Below are 13475 nucleotides of genomic sequence, written 5' to 3'. Positions count from 1 at the left end.
AAAAAAAACAAAGAGCAAGAAAAGAAAAAAAAGACAAGGAGTAACTTTGATTAAATTCTTGACGTTATTTGATAAAAGTAAAAAGGAAGAATTAAACATTCTTCGGCTTTTTTCCCACAATAAATTTGTTTTAATAAGAAAAGAATTCCACAAACTTAATGACTTCTTCGTACCATTAGAAGAAAGAGGAGGAAAAAAAAAGGGAAACAAGATTATTAATTATGAAAAATAAAAATATATTATCGCTATTTATAAAAGTAAAAGTGGAGAAAATATGTGTTTACTTAAGTTAAATTAAAACTTTGGCAAATTCCAACGATAATTATAGTTCGGGGCCAAAGAGTTTATCTTAAGAAACGATTTAAAAGAGCGAAGAATTAAAGGTATAAAGTTTACCAATAGAAAATATTTGCCTATTTTTTCTTATTTTTTTTTAACTAGGAGCGATATCAACAAGAGGGAAAAAAACAAAACTTACTATTTGTAAGAAAATAGGGCGGCTGGAAAAGTCCTCATTAAGTTTGGCTTTATAGCAACCGAGTCTAAAAAATCGATAAGCGAGACTTCGTCCGCAAAAGGATATGCAAAGTTAGTTTTTTAACCTTTCCCTTTTTTATTTTTATTTTTTCTTCGTTCTCGGCGTTAGAAGAGAGGTTTGGCTGGTGAGCGTTATTTAATTTAAATATTTGAAATGTGGTGTGGTAGGTGAACTACAGCTGCGTCCCTTAAAGACTGAATTAGAGATATGACGTCGGAAAGCACTTCCCCTCTTTCCCTCTCTCGTGGGAAAAACTTTGGTGACAATATTTTTCTTTTCGCTTTTTTCTAACTTTCTCAAATAATTTAAACTTTTCCGACAGTAAAATTTATTTGTAAACTTCCGCTTTTCTTATCGGAATTAATCCAGAATTTGAAAATGTTTATAAAATGATTTTACCATTTATTATTCATTTTTTTCCATGATAAAGCGGAGCGGGAGCGGTTTATATAAAGTAGAAAACAAAGTTAGAAAAATATATTAATTAATAATAATTTCGTAGAGAATTTAATTTCTGTAATTAATTCATCAATACGTTCGGATCTTTATTAGAATTTTTCAAAAATTTTCTTAAAGGGAAAAATCGATAAACTTGATATGTAACACGTGCAATTAGATTATAATTAGTAGTAAGATAATACAATCTAGAATTATCACAAAACTAATTAGCATCGAATGGAACTCGGGTTGCATTCGGCTCCATCATTTATTTTATTGGGACAAATGACTAATTTATGCATGCTGCAATTCGGAAATGCAGAAAATTCCCTGGAAGTGGGTGAAACGTCAGAGGAGGACGATTCGCTCGAGCTGCGGGTTATATTCGATCTTTTTCTTAAAATAAAATAAAATAAAATGGTGGTATTTATATTTCGGCACGAGCAAACTAGTCGGGGGGGAAGAGAGACGAAAGAAACATTTCCATTGTTTCGCGAGTCCTGCGGGACGGACCTCAATTTCCATTCAATCGTAGATGCTTACTAGAAAATTTTGCCGGCGCGGAGAATGACGGGAAATGTCTCACGTGATCAAAGAGTCAAGGGTAATGATCTGGTCAACGTTACGGAACTAATGATCCTGTTCAATAAGTGAATGTGAGAGGGACTCTGATTTAACTAACAAATATCCGGAAAGATTTGCATAGAATGCAATTCCAAACAAAGGAGCTTCTACCGAGTTGTTATCGGTGACGAGCACTCATAACGGGTTTTACTTTAATAAATCTATTTTCCTTTTAAACAAACAACACTTCTGTGCATAAATCTATCGTTGACGCAGACCGTAAAATATGAAAATCGATGTTCATAATCCCGGTAATATTTCTGTATGACAAAACCCTCCCGGCGAAGAATCCTCGGATAAGAATATACTAAAATGCCGTGTTTGGGATGAATTTTAAGTTTATCTAACCTTACTTTCAGAGATTTAACACACAAAAATACTGTTTAAATATGTAAAAACAATGTTCTTACTTCAGTTTCCGGCACTTTGTTTATCGATTTGGAAAGAATTTCTTATTTTTTAATTATATATTCGCTTTATATTTTGTAATAAATACGGTGTTAACGTCGCAATATATTACAAATTTCCATTTATTTTTTTAATCTTCGATCGGAGAATATTTATTCCTTCTTTTGTAGAATTCGTCCAATCCAGTCGTGTACCAGGTATTTGGTTCGATGCTTTTCCACCAGAGGTCGTACTTAGAAGCAGGTAGAGTGGTGGTGCTGGGCCACTTCGATCTGTGCCACAGTCGGCAGTCAAGTGATCCGACGAGTTGCAAACACAGCGCACATTGACTGCTGCTGGACTCTGCGTTGGACTTCTAAGCTGGACTTCTTTCTGCAGGACGTCAATACAGGTAAATGGCTTTTCTTGTGTTTATGCAATATTCTCTCTTGGCGGGTATCTGTTTTATATGTCTCGCGCACAACTACAATGTTAGTTGCTATATTAGGATAAAAGTAAGAATGTTTAATTAGTTTTGAAAAATAAAAAAAAAACAAATTCCAAATTATGCCAAGTCCTGGTTATTGTCTGTATAAAATCCCTAATTATCAGTTAGCATATTAAATCTTTTTTGTGACAATCACCAATGAGAATAGTAAAGGGTCGCACGTGCAGGAGGCCCTGTGTATTGTTGTCGCTGACACGACCCTGTGAGCCCTGTTGGAGGGAGGACTCTGCAGGGTAGGCCTAACTGTTGGGGGAGTGCTTAATCGTCCACATTTAGAAGTAATCCATTGATACAACGGGATTTGCTGCGTTTCTTTTAATCGATTTTGTTTGTATATATATATGTATGTCTATTATATTATTAATATTTTCAAGTCCCAGTCTCGGTCTGACTAAGAATAATGGAGGTTCTCTTTCTTACCCATCCAGCTTTACACGTGAGAACCGAAAATATGACGGGGCGAGCAGATGAATGGTTTACTGGGATTACGAAGAATAGTAGGCCTAGAGGTCCCGGCGTTAGCTCCTCGAAACAGAGGGGGAAAGGATGAAGATTTAGTTGGCAAAGGCACCGTAAAGATTAGCATTAGCATAAGGTAAACATTACTCCTTTCTGCAACTTTGTAAAGGAGCGAGGAGGGATGCGAACTGTTCTTCATATAAAGGAACAAAACTGTTGCTTCATCCATTGTGCCTTTCCAAAGAGGATATACCGAGGCTCTTGCTTTTCTTTTTTTTATATATATATATAAACGCCCAGAATAGCTTGTGTCATGCTAATTTATAAAACGTAGAAATATTTCTCTTTTAATTGTGTTTTAAACGATTTTATTATTCTGTAAATGCCATTGAAATCGCCCCGCATGGTTCCCGGTATCCAACAGGTCAAAGGAATGAGAAAAAACTTAAAAAGTTTCTTCAAAGGAGTTGTCTACAGGCAGGTGGAGCATGGAGAAGTATCAGCTGTGGTCCAGAGAGACAGTGGGGGTAGCGGAAATTAGTTTTTCTGGTGGATCTTTCCCCTACCGACAACTAGGTGAAGTGGAAGGGACTTCTGTAATCAGATCGGGAGGTTGTGGTTGGAATATAACCGACGTATCGATCACGCATGATGTCACGAAAAATCCTGACACTCCATCTGTTTAGATAACAGGTTCGAACGCTTCCATTCGATTCCCGACACATCGTGAGGATCCATCTTAACAGTAGTTTCATTTAATTACCTTATCGATGGAGACAATGGAACTAATGGAGCGTTTCTCCAGGGAATACGAGTTTCTCTCACTTTTGGTGCATTGCTAATTGTTTACTCAATTTGCTTCTCTGGCAAAGATTGCACAGATGCCAAATGACTCGCTCCTCTCTCTCGGACCGTGGCAGGTGGCCATTTTCTAGAGTATTTGCTTACATAGACTCTTATTGGATTCTTTTTTTTTCTATTGTTGCTCTGTCTACTTCGAAAGCAAATACAAGCGATAAATTAAATTTTTATAATTTATATTGTATTTACTTTCCACTCAGAAATATCTGAAGTATTACAATCGAAATAAGTTTTCTTTTATTTATTTTAAGAAAGAGCAAAGTTCAAGTGGAAATTGTGACTACTTATTACATATATTAAAAATCCACAGGGTATTTCTTTATATACACTATATATATATATATATTGAAATTAAATTGCTGTGCCCCTTTTTGGTAGAAGTTTTCATCATATTTGAAGTTTCTTATTCAGAATGCTTCTAGCTGCTAAGTTATCAGAACTTTTACAGTTTCGTTTATCGAACAGTGCATAGAGAGCTTATCTAAACTATACTGACAGACTTGTGGGTGATAAATGATTGTTGGTAGCATGATGATGTAAAGTGATTTAATTCTGGAAGCTAAATTTTGGCTGGCCTTGTCCGAAGCAGAACTGGCAAGATGCCAAATCAACCAGATTCAATTTTCTGACCAAGAAGAATGACAGTTTACCAAAGACAAAGAAATTAATAATCATTTTTTTTATTCCTCCGACACTAATTTCTTTTCGGTTTCATTTCATTGAAATCGTATGAGGTATTGCGCGATTGTCCATTGGTTTATTTGTAGTCACACGATACAATGGACGGAGATAGAACCGTTAGAAAAGTGTCAAATGAAAACATTTGCAGCGTTAATGTGGCTTTAGCAAACTTTGCTTTTGCCGCCAGTTTTTCCAATGAACGTTAATTAAAAGTTTCGTAACACACGCACTGTGACTGTTAATTAATGAAGTGAAAACGCATGCGTATTCTCATACCCCACTGCACTGCAGATTGTATCCAATCATATATAAGGTTTTAAAAATACAGTAGAAAAACTTGCTTAATTTTCGTCCAGATTCGTACTTTTAAATTCGTAGATAAAAATTCCGATGCCACAGTTAAAAATATTTATTTGGTTGGTCCTATCCCTTCGTACCTTACGGCCAATCCCCGTCCGATTTATTACTAGCTATAGACGAGTGCAATCGCTTCTATTCTCCCAATTAGTGATGTTAGAAAAGACATTACTAAAGATCACCCCGTGCAGGTGACTAGAGAAGCCAATGAGGTCCACGCGTTTACACATAAACCTTCAAAACGACTTTGCTGTTCTCCCAATATTTACTACGGTCTGTAATTTATATCTATGTAGACTTAATGGTGGTAGCTCTTAGCAAATGGGACGACCCTTGCTACCGTATGATTTAACATGGTCCTATTGAACTGCACTGTGCCCCCGAGGCGTTGTTTTGTATGGTTGTAATTGAAGTGATGGGTCTCTTGTGAAGAGGTTTCTATCATCTGACCTTCTGTTTTTTAACAGTCTCTGCTTTAAAGGATCCTTTGACGAGGCACAATCCACACGTGCATCTGGATATTTCCTTTTACTTTACTTACCAAGTATCGGTTTACTGTACAGTCTCTCATAATTATATATATATTTTTTCTCCTCTTAATTTTATTACGGATTCTTTTACGTCTTCGTATTTTATTCTCTACGTCAACTTTATTTAATTTATTACGAAAATAAACAGAAATCATCGAAATTGGAACGTAGTAGAAAGATAAATTTATTACGTCCTTCGATCAAATAATAATTATTTTTGATTAAATTTGTGACTTTTTTCCATTTTTCTTTCGTCTTTTTTTCCCCCCAAAATCAAAAAATGTTATTGCAGAAAAGTTTGAAGAGTGGCGAGATGGGTAAGAAGAATATGTCACAGATGGACAGATATCAGAAAGAATAATTTAACTGTCACACAGTCAATATTCAGATAGTTGAAAATGTCAAATTTTGACAATAGCACGGCGGACAATTTTTTTTTCAATACAATTTTCCACATAACTATTTACACGCAGCTTAGTTGTTACGTATTACGTTAGTTGCAGCTTAATATTTACATCTGTTCTTATCGTACGATTTTCTATGCTTTAATGCTTAATATGATTAAGGTTTTTATCATTAATTCCTTATGAATAAATTTTATTGGCACATTAATAATACTTAAAAACACGCTTTGCACCTATAAACATTTTATGTGATTCTGAAGAGTTTTTATGCTCTTTATATTTCCATAAGAGGTTCTTAGAAGAAAATATTTAAAAAATGATGTTTATTTAAGGTTATATAATTACTGTGGATATGAAATTACTTTGAATATACTTTTTATTAATCCGAAAATAATTATTATTATCATCAGTTGCTTACAAAATAAAATATTCTGCATTTAGATAGAAGGTTTATTCACATTTTTTTTCTTAATTAAATATTGTATCATTTATTACCATTAATATAATTTTTTAATTAAATGAAATGATAAAAATTCTGCCTGTAATTCATAAAGCACGTATGAACCAGATTGTAGGGGGGTCGGTCTTATACTTCACACAGTCTGAGATTCAACAAAGAACGTCCTCCCGAAAGGGAAACCAGGTTCGGATCACGTGATCTAATTACTGTAGGGCAAGCAGCTGTACCCATCCAGCACCCAGCCAAGTCCCTGCGCTTTGCTCCATGACCCTAGCCAATATTACCTTGCGTTCATTTTAACCTCAATTTTTTTGCCTTATTTAAGGGCTGAACAATGGCGCAATAATGCAAAATTTAGTTTAATTGCAAATATTTTATTTGGATGGATGTCTGTTAATTTTTTTCATTGCCGGATTCCTTGCATAAAAAAAATAAACTGTGGCTGTACTAAAACTTTATTAAATATTAAATTAAGCTGTACATCTATTGGATGAAATGCGTATCTGGTTTTTCTCATACATCATTTTCATTAACCTCAATTTTCTTTATTCGTTTCTTTGAATATAATGATACCAATTATTACAATGAGAAAAAACCGGCATAATATAATATCGTGTAATTAATCTCGGTAGCATTACAGAATGAACTAAATTCTCATCCAACGTCTACCGACTAGTCCACAACTTCTATCTCCCAACGGAACAAAGAAAGTGCAATTACAATGACACCATAGATCTAAACAATGTAAAAGTTACGTCAGAGTTGGGCACGTGCCGCCAGAGACACCAGCACCAGCAGCGCATTAAGGTAATGAAGGTAAACGCAAGTAGTGTATCTGGTCGCTCTCCGGAAAGAGAGAGAGAGAGATCCCTGGACCTACCTGAAACACGAGGTGGACTTGTCCCCGTTTAGTTATCCCTAGGGGGCCTGCGGGGGCTATGGGGAACCCTAGACCCGTCGCAATCATCAGTTAGAATATTTGTAGGGATCTTTCTGTTACTAATTAGAGCGAGCTTCGTGATCTGATTATGTCATCCAGCCTTCAAAAGCTCGGGGCTGCATTTTTCTCACTTATAATTATCACTAGCATTATGTATCTATACTTCCGGTCGCGATGTCTATTTAATCAATTCGTTAGTTAAGTATTTAGGGAAGTAAAAATATCTTAATTGGCTCAGCACGAGGTGTCTTTGAATATAAGTAATATATATCACACTGTATATCCTCCTCCTCTTCCTCCTCCTCATACTTCTTTAAGGCTTATTTTACTTATAAACTTAAAGGCCGTTATTTGACAAAAATTGAATTTGATAATGAAAAGAGCAAAAAGAGAAGATAGGCAGTTATCCACAGGGTTTCTTTTAAGAAAGAGCGTTAAGGGATCTTTAATGAGATCTTCAACGGTGGGTCATTAATCACGTGTCAGAAGAAGTTGTACAGTTCTGTGCCGAAAAGAAAAACAAATGTGGATGGATTGCGAACTATACAATTTTCGCTTCCTTTAAATATCGATTTTCAGTTGCCTATTCTAAGAAAAGAATTCAGGTGATAAACCTAGTCCTAACGTCAGTTAGAGACTAATCTGTTTGCCAAGCAGAAACGGTCTGGCGCGGTGGTTCCCAGGCTAAGATACCTTTGTGTGCCTCTCTCTCTGGGACATCCACGTGCTAGGACGTCTTGTCTGAAAGACTTTTTAAATCGCCTTAAATCTCTTTTAAATTGTTACGAAATAAATGGTTCTCAGTGTTTGCCGACACCTGCATTTGTCTATTGTTCCTACCTTTCTCACAATCGTGCTATCGGATTTATTAGCTCCTTCAGCATTCCTCATCCCCACTAAGTGAATTCATAAAAACATTTTCCACTGCAAAATATACTTCTACGTTATTTACAGGAAAACTTTCGCTGCACGAAAGGATATTTTTATATTTTTATGCATTGAAATAAGAGGGAAGAAAAGTTTAATTTTAAGTAGTAACCGGTATAATCGATTTATCGTGTCTCTTCCCTTTCCTCGCCTACTTTTTAACTAGAGAGTAATTAAAAGTGTAATTGGAGAAGTTCGGTGAAAGTGTATCCAATGAAGGGCAAAGATAAAAAGAGACCGCTAGAATGATCTACAGGAGGACCAATAAAGCATGTGGACGAACCTCAGCCCAATAAGAAAACGAATCGTAGCTAAAACATATGGGGACAACAACTAACTGCTGTAAGAAATCCGCTTCATTATTTATTTTCTGTCATCTTTTAACCAGGGTCGGCTAGTAGAAAGGTGGGGTTGATAAGTTGGCCAATTACGCGCGCACACACTTTCCTCCAGCCCTGTTGGCTGGTCCGGATTTGACAAGTGGGTGACAAATGCATCTCGGGCTCAACTCTGGGAACGGGACATAGGAGTTGACAACTGGTCATTTGTTATCAAGGTTTTGACCGCCAACTCGTCACTCAAAGCGATAAATAGCGTCCGTTTTCAGACCATGTTTAGATTGGTTCATTGATACTCCCTTCGTGTCATTATACTAACCGGTAAAGCTTCTTTGTATACCGCATTCCTTCTGTCCTACGTCACACTATCAGTCGACTCTCTTTTCACCCATCGAATTTTAATTTCTTTAGTAGTTGTAAAATTTATCTTGGCTCCAAGCAAACCGGTTGAGGGAAATTCATTAAAAATTCCCCAATTTCTTCCTCAGCCTGGTCGGATTTTAAAGAGAAACGAATGCGATATTTCTAAGCTTAATTTCCATAGGTAAACAATGATCAAATAATGTAACGAGGATGCGCGCCCTCATTACACCGCCTGAACATAAATCAAAGAAATTAGTCTTCTAAAAATAATAGCAGGATTAATGGCTGAAATGTGTCTGTAAATGGGAGCAATGACATGTTTGGACACGGAGAAGAAACAAAATATCTCTTCAACATTTATATATAATTAAATTAGCCGGTGTAATAGAAAATGTCGCCAATCCCATGAAGAGTTTAAAGTAAAAATTAGGTAAATTACTCTTTACAATAGCGATGAGTTATGTAGTTGTATTTTGAAAAGGACACGTCGACAATAGTTAACCTGATGGAAACAATGAAAACAATGCTGCGTGTCCTAGCCCAATTTTCCGGATGTAATGGGGAGAAAGCGAAAGTTCCCGACACGCATCGCTCTCTTATTACGTCGTTCTTGATACAGACCACATTGACTTTTACATCCACCGCTGTCCACTTTTGGGCCCTGTACAGATGGAATTGTTGGGGGTGGAACCATAGCGCAAAGGGGAAGCAGGTCGAGACAAATGGTTTCCCGGCTTCCATCCGGGGACCCATAAAGTCCAACAACCACGTGAGTCTACACTAAAACCTAATAAATCTCCCTTAGAGTCTCCGTGCCTAACGTCGCAACCTATAAGTATGGGCAGGTAGCATTCACTGATGTACTCGCCAATAATGCATGAAGCACTTATTGCTTCTACCTGACTATCCCGTCCCGAATCACAAATCGTTCTCTTGATTACTACAGGGTAGAATGTGTGGGGTTCTCCTCCTATTTACAATTACTCCATTATGATTTAGAACAGTTCGTATCCATTCGAACGACCAGAGCAGCGGGATGCACTACTTTACTCGAAATCGAACGTTGTGAATAATATATACGATGCACACACGAAGCTACACACTCCCGCTGGGATGAAATAGGTTATAGTTTAGTACCAGCGAGATGTTAGTACCTGTTTGGCATCGGTCGATTCAATCGGTTTGCCATTCGTCAAGATTGTGCGTGTGTCTGACCGACAATAGTCTTTGTCTATCATATCACGCCATAACACAAACCACTCGTTAATTTTGAGCATTCGTGCTTACTAAAATTGTTATTTCCTAAGCTACATGTTTTCATTTGCATCGATTTCTGCAAGAAAAATTGAATATTGACCCGCTCACCGTAGTCATCCTTTGCTTAAATTGTGCTGCGAAGGGCGCCAACAGTCAGCCAATGGCACGCGGCATTACCTGGCTGCTCTCCCCACTCGACCACTATGAAGTGATCATTTGGTCATTAAATCTAACGTTGTGTTTCTGTCCGCAATTATGTAATTAATGTAATGGCTTGTTCTGACTTCCAGCCGATCCAAAATCATTGGCTCCTTCCACATCGTTAGCAACTTTGGTAATGGGTAAGGTAAACGTGTCGAGCTTCATTTTGATAGCATTCAAATTACGGAGGAGCAAATTCCCCGACAAAATTTGCCTTTTCACACGCCGATTATGTTTATTTGGATATAGGAATATTAAACAGTCGTTGAAAAGCATTACGGCTTGACTAACACTGCATTTACGAGGCGGTGCTTACCTTATAGAATGCGGTATGCACATAAACTGCAATTGATCTGTTGACTGCAGCGACGTTGCATCATCACTCCGAGCGGAGAAACCGCCAACTACAACACAGTCCAGGTCTTTTTCAAACTGACAAAGCGGAAGATTCCGTTCGATCAGCGACCATACCCTGGTTCAGGGTCTCTGCAAGGGTCAGCACTAGCAGGGAACACTCCTGCAAGTGTAATGAAGTGTAGACGCAATCGGCTGTTCCAGATTCGGAAAGCCATTTCCTTGCCCCTCTGACATCACTTCCGGCCATAAATCTTTCAGCTTTAACCGCGGAATTGTGGGATAAACTGGCTTTAACTGAACGTTTTTCAGTTCATCAGATAAATGATTTCTATTGTCTGTCCACACGCACACGCACACCAAGCTGAATGCGCATTTTTAAAATGCAAGACGGATAATTGCCGTAAATTCTTTCTACGATAAATTTTAAGTGTTTAAAAATATCTGGAATATTTGCAATTAAATACGAGAGCAATTGTTTTTTGTTTTCGCCATCGCTACACAACTGAGAAATAATATTTGCCTGTTGTAGCGGTAGGAAATGCACCCCGCATGGCCGCCATATTGAAGCAATTTTTTTCAACAGAGAACGTACTGCGAGCGGGGCTACATTAATTATTGAAGCTTGTTGCTGTACACGGGTGCGTGGCTTGAAAACAACTACAGCTGCTGCTCTGTTGCAGGGTCGATATTTCGTCCAACCACATATTCTGCTATTGTGTTTGCTTCTTACCTAAGGCCAGAGAATCCTTCAACAATCGAAGATTATTTTGATAATTCAAACTTTTCTATTGTAAAGATTTTAGTCTCGACTGTTCTTAAGGTACTATTGACCGTTCTGGTGATTTGTATTCCGCTTCGTGTTTCCCATCCAGCCTCTACCACGTGGTGGCGACATTTCGCGTGACTTCGATTTGGCCGATATTAAGTGATTACACTGTCACCAACTCTCAATACCAACTGGAATTCTTCGACCGGTTGTACACTAACCGGAAAACCGGTTGCCAGTAAAAACACGGGTGCCACTGGTTTAATTTTTAAACGCCTTCTCCGATAATCGAGTTTCGGACGACTCGCTTCCTGCTCGCTGCTTAACCATTCCGAGTTTCATCCTGGTTTGATGATAATTGTCTTCGGATGATTTCTGCGGTGGAGTTTGTGAACGGAGAGAAGTAGCGTGTCGTGTCTGCACGCGCTGCTACGTGGGGCGTATCGGTCACGTGACAGAGGTAGGTAGTTCACCTTCCGCACATCTTTAAATACACGGGAATTCTTTACCGTGTTGTCGTTAGTGGCGTTTGAATGACGCAAACTTCCACATTAGGTGCAGTGAATGGAAAGAGAATTAATTAGTCGCTAATTAGAAGAAAGTTTTGTCGGGAATAAATAAATGAAAGGATTTCTGATCTCGCTTCTAACTTAAGATAATGATTTATTTGTAAATCAGATTAAACATTTTTCTCTCCGAGGAATTTCATTTTTGCTGACCTTTACAATTTTTTAAATATAAAATTGAATAAACAATTAAAGGCATGCTTCCATTTAGTTAATGTCAGCAATCTTGTTACTCGTTAATACGTTTAACTGGAAATTTTCTATCAGAAATCTCAATTATTTGGCAAGAGAATATTTCGGTGTACGCAGGGAGTTTAGTTCGACTTAGTATGATCGATATAGCTACACAAAAAGCTGTAAAATCGTCGTAAAACAGCTTGCAGCTTAAGAATGAGGATAAAATGATTCTTGAGTATGTCTATTTACCATCTATAAATTTTATTAAATACAAAATAATATTAAAAAATGGCATATTTTAACCACGATTTAACTTTAAACGCCTATTACGTATACACTACGTAACTTATATATTATTTAGGGGAGCGTCATATTTGTAACTGTATAAATAATCCTATTATGGTTATAAGATTTTAACATATGAATAACTAAAAGGCAATTCTATTGTTTATCAAATAGACCTTTTCCTTTACATGGCATAATCAGTCGCTTTGTGCTTTCCGAGCGACTGATGTTAGATTATACAAGTTTCGCACAATTAGCTGCTGTATTGCTCTCCACAAGGCAAATTCCATTGTGCATACCTTCAGTAGGAAATTACACCCTTCTAATTACATTCATACATAAATTAATTCACAACACATCTATTAATTAGAACCCAAACTTAATTGTTGGTTCCTTCATTAAGTTCTTGAAAAATATCATTTTCTTTCTTTCTCTATCTCCTCTATTATCTGTTTGAGATATTTGTCTCATTTTTGAAAATCTTTCTAAGAGCTTTCGAGTTAGAAATAAAATCATTTTGAACCAACGAAAAGAAAGCTTTAAAGATTTGGCTTTTGTAATTAAGTTCCATATTTGGAACCAACATAAATGTAAGAATGTGCCTTTATGAAATTCTCTTTACGTTTCTCATTTACTTGCCGAGATAATTAAGAAAATAATTTATAATACAAAAATGTCAGAATACAAAGTCTTTATCTCAAAAATATTTTCCGATATTTTAGCGCTTAAAAAGAAAAAAATCTCAATGTCCAGATTAACATTTATAACATATAGTTTTAATTAAAATATAATTAAAAATGCGAAAGAAGAGGAGAATGGCTGGCTTCTCCTCATAGCATCTAAACTTGCAGTTAAGAGTGCATCTCAGGGAAACTTTCCCTTTACTCGTAATTATAGGAGATATGCGGAAAAAGGAAAGAATTTACAAATGCGGGAAGCTACGTTATATATTTATAAACTTTTCCCCCTTTTTTGTCGCTACTTTACAGCGAGAAAAAAATTCAGGCAGAGAAAAACGCGGAAATTCAAAAAAAAGAGAAAAAAAAATCAA

At 36.7% G+C, this 13475-nt stretch overlaps 1 protein-coding gene across 1 annotated transcript in view; it reads left to right on the top strand.

The window, feature by feature from the left end:
* The first annotated feature begins 2293 nt into the window (after positions 1–2293).
* Positions 2294–13475, top strand: part of LOC111620879 (discoidin domain-containing receptor 2-like) — a 129958-nt gene continuing 118776 nt past the window's right edge. Inside the window, exon 1 of the mRNA XM_023362881.1 lies at positions 2294–2399. The gene's annotated coding sequence lies outside the window, so the exon portion shown is untranslated. The remainder of the gene's footprint in view (positions 2400–13475) is intronic.

The sequence above is a fragment of the Centruroides sculpturatus genome, unplaced genomic scaffold (genome assembly GCF_000671375.1).
Source record: "Centruroides sculpturatus isolate CEXI.00-Female unplaced genomic scaffold, Cexi_2.0 scaffold17, whole genome shotgun sequence".
In the NCBI taxonomy this organism is placed as follows: domain Eukaryota; kingdom Metazoa; phylum Arthropoda; class Arachnida; order Scorpiones; family Buthidae; genus Centruroides; species Centruroides sculpturatus.
The sequence above is the reverse complement of the archived record's forward strand: the minus strand, read 5'-3'. Positions and strand labels throughout refer to the sequence as shown.